This window comes from Microtus ochrogaster, unplaced genomic scaffold (assembly GCF_000317375.1).
Source record: "Microtus ochrogaster isolate Prairie Vole_2 unplaced genomic scaffold, MicOch1.0 UNK88, whole genome shotgun sequence".
In the NCBI taxonomy this organism is placed as follows: Eukaryota; Metazoa; Chordata; class Mammalia; order Rodentia; family Cricetidae; genus Microtus; species Microtus ochrogaster.
Window position 1 is genome coordinate 1,224,584 of NW_004949186.1, and position 4,140 is coordinate 1,228,723.

At 42.7% G+C, this 4,140-nt stretch overlaps 1 protein-coding gene across 1 annotated transcript in view; it reads right to left on the minus strand.

Moving 5' to 3' along the window:
- Epsti1 (epithelial stromal interaction 1) overlaps positions 1–4,140 on the minus strand; it is a 104,244-nt gene that overhangs the window by 3,331 nt on the left and 96,773 nt on the right. The gene's annotated exons all lie outside the window — the stretch shown is intronic.

The following is a 4,140-nucleotide window of genomic DNA, read 5'->3' on the forward strand; positions in this document are numbered from 1 at the left end:
TGACTTTCTCTTCCTCAGAAGCCACCGGCTCTCTATAGCTCTTCAATGAGGAGCAGCACCACTTGCGTATGCTGGAATGTTGGCTGATGGGGTCCCATGAAGGTCTTGTGCAGGGGCTCCCATTGTTGGCAGTTCACGGGTGTTACACCCTTGTCATGTCCAGAGGAAACTATTCCATACGAGTCCTCTTGGTCCTCTGGCTCTCATGCTCTTCCCACCCCTTCTGTGATATTTCCTGAGCTTTAGATGAAGAGGTCCCATTTGGGGATGAACCCTACACAGTCACTCACTCTGTGTACACTTTGGGAAAGCCCAGCTTGTTTCATGGGTACTGGGGTCTGCCCCTCCTGAGTGTACAGCAAGCACTCTTCACTGAGCCTTCTCTCCAGCCCCTTGACTGTCTTTAGTTGTGTCTTGGTTTTGCTCATTATTCCAAGTCTCGTTCTTATTTTAGCAAATGCTTCCTGCACAGCTATTTTAAATTCAGCACCTATTCATTTTACTCTATCAGAATGTTCTCCTAAATCTTTTGTTGTGCTCGTAATGTGAAATCTCAACGACCTGTTCTCTTAGTGTGTGCAGTAGATTCTAGTCCTGGCTTCTTGTTTGGGGTATATCAGCAAACAAAACAATCCAGGAGACCCGAGAGGTTAAAAACAGTCAGACAAGTGTATAAATAGATGGGTTAGGAAAATATGGCAGAGCAGTCAGGGTGTTGTGGGAAAATAAAGTGGGAAGTGGGAAGGACACTGCAAGTCTTAAAAGAGAACAATGTGGGCAAGCCTTTGAGATGATGGAATCAGAGAAAGCTCTTGAAGGAAACAGACGGCACAGATTCTTTCGAAGAGGCAAAAGAGGGAGATGATGTGTAAGGACCCCAAGTTAAAGCTGCCAGCATCAGAACATCTTCAAACATCCACAAGGATGCTGATGTAGGTAGAGAGAGCCATGGCAGTAAAGAACCAGCAGCGAGACAGATTCCACTGCATGTAGCACCCGGGGGCCATAGAGAGGATCCTAGCTCTTACTCCAAGTGACAGAGGGAATTTTGTGAGCCCCTGGAAGGTTTTGAAGAAAAAATTGACATGCTATGACCTCTGCTGCTTTCTTACTGAAAACAGATTCCAGTTAAGTAATTGTGAACATAAGAAAACAGCCCAAGTGTGAAAATAAGAAAACAGCCCAAGTGTTGGGATTTGGGAGTACACTGGAAGAGACTCCACAGAGGTGGGTGCCAGTGAAGGCGGCAAGAAGGATGGCACTGAAGTTTAGTTCTAGACATATGGAGGCTGAAAGGCCGATTATGTGATCTAGTCAGCACCGCTGGATGTGAAAATCTAGAGGAACGGGATTAGGCTGGGGACAGCAAGGTAAGGGAACTGAGCAGAGGGGAGGTACTTAATTTCTTCAGGCAGAACAAAGCCACCAAGGTATGAATGAAATAGTCAGGAACGTAGCTTCCCTGGGGTACAGGAGATTTGGGGAAGGCGAATGGAGAGAACTGGCCATGGAGATATGTGGAATCCCAGGATAAGAGCGTGACCTAGTGGAATCCCAGGATAGGAGCGTGACCTAGAAACCCTTCCAAAGGAGGCAAAGGTTCACCTTGACAAGCTCTAAGAGGACAGAGGTAAAAACTGAAAAGTAACCATGGGGTTTTGCACTGGGGACATTGTCAGTGGCAATGAAAAGATCATTAAAAAACAGACAAAAAGCCTGCTGGTACAGTGGGCTTATATGAAAAAAAAAAACAAAAAACCAGAAATCCAGAGGCAGACACCTGTAATCCTAAGCACTAGGAAAAGACAGGATGACTGGGAGTTGCACCCCAGCCTGAGCTACAGAGTAAAGGGCCTTTTTAAAAGTAAGAAGTTAAGACAGCGGCAGCATCATATCAATAAAATGTATGTTTGTTGGTGTTACACTCTTGGAATTGTCCACTCTGATGGAATGTTTGGTGTCTGGGGAGAGAAGGGTGTTAGCAGAACAAAGTGTCCCAGCAGGGAAAAGGGATGCTCTTGCTCTATAGTTAAACAAAGTCTCAATATTTGTAGGTGAGTAAAGACCAGGGTGAGATTGAGGATGTTCTCACCTTTCTATCATATAACTTTAAATAGGAGAAGAATCAAAACCACCATGGACTTGGAGGTGCCTGTCCTGTTAAAAATGTTGACCCAATAATTGTCCCTATTCATAAGAATATGGCGGTCTTCCCTTTGATTTGTTGAATCTAAGCAACAATTTGTAATCCACTCTCCAACATTCAACAGCATCACACAGTGAGTCAGCCCTGCGTGTATTATATCACACAGTGGGTCAGCCCTGCGTGTATTACAACACACAATGAGCCAGCCCTGTGTGTATTACATCACACAGTGAGTCAGCCCTGTGTGTATTACATCACACAGTGAGTCAGCCCTGTGTGTATTATATAACACAAGGAGTCAGCCCTGCGTGTATTACATCACACAAGGAGTCAGCCCTCCGTGTATTATATAACACAGGGCAGATGCTGAGTTTCAAACGCTTTGCCCTCTTTCACGTTGTCCAGATTCTGAATGCTGCAGTACAGCAACATACATTAATCAATAAACACTGTGGATAAAATAGGCCTATCCAAGATACACAAAAGTGCTTATGGTCAATCATCTTCAATATGTATACTTTAATAAAAACTATCAATTTTAACTCCTAGCCGCTTTCTGAGGAGTCCTGCATCTAAGCTTGTTAGTGCATTGATTTCTCCACAGTGAGCTTTTGGGCTTCAACTATTTATCAAGTTATTTATTTTCTAGTTTCCAGGTTAGAAAGCACTTGATTTTTTTAACTGTATGTGTTTCTTTGGAGGTGGAGCACGCCACAGCATGCATGTGGAGGTCAGCCAACAGCTTGTGGGAGAGCACTCTTTCTTCCCATCATGTGGGCTCCAGGGGCCAAACTCAGGTCACCAGGCTTGGTGATAACTTCATCCACCAAGCCATCTTGCCAACTGAGCTCTAGATTGTTTGGTTGGATTTTGATGATTTAAAAATATCTATCTGTTCTTCTCACTCCAAATACACACACACACACACACACACACACACACACATATATCACATTAGTGTGGGAAGTCCTTCTGTCTATGTGTTGATTTTATTGGTCAATGAATAAAGAAACTGCTTTGGTTCTATAGCAGAACTATAGGGGAACAGAGAAGGCAGGGAAAACTAAATGAAATGCTGGGAGAAAGAAGGGTGGAATCAGAGAGAAACCATGGAGCCACTGGAGACAGATGCTGGGAACTTTACCTGGTAAGACACAGCCATATGATGATATACAGACTAATAGAAATGAGTTAAATTAATAGGTAAGCCAATAAGAAGCTAGAGCTAATGGGTCAAGCAGTGATTTAAATAATATGCTTTCTGTGTGATTATTTTGTGTCTAAGCTAGCTGGGCAGCCAGGAACCAACAAGCAACCTCCTTGAGCAGCCAGAAACAAACAAGTGGCCCTACTCCAACATCATACACATATGTATGTATGTGTGTATGTATATATACATATATATATATGCATGTATGTATGTGTGTATGTATATATATGTATATATACATACACACATACATACATACATACATGCACGCACACACACATACATGCATGCACACACACATACACACACACAAATACTCTTAAGTCTCTTTCACTTGGGATTTAATTAAACTGCGAAACACATTGTGCTTTGTTCTGACCCTGCACATATTGTAGTTACTCATTTTTTGAAGTTTTGTTGTTGGTTCAAGAATATATTGCACACAAAAACACATTAAACATATAGAATTGCGAGCGTGTTTTTCCCACAGAAATATGTAAGGACATTTCATCTTCCAAAAGTACCTTGGGCTATAGGGTTGTTTTAAAAAATCATATTGTAGTGAAAAGTTAAATCCTAGTTTCTTTGATGTGCTGGTTTCACAGGGAAGCCCCATTACTGGAGAGGAATACTTAGTGTTTTCATAACCACATTTCACTTCAGATTTCCTTGGGGGGGAAATTGTTCATTTGTTTTGGTTGCAGGTCTGGGCAAAAGGTGATAAAAAGCCTTCCAGGCCAGGCACATGCTGAGAACAAAAGGCAGGTGTCCTGTTGCTTGGTTT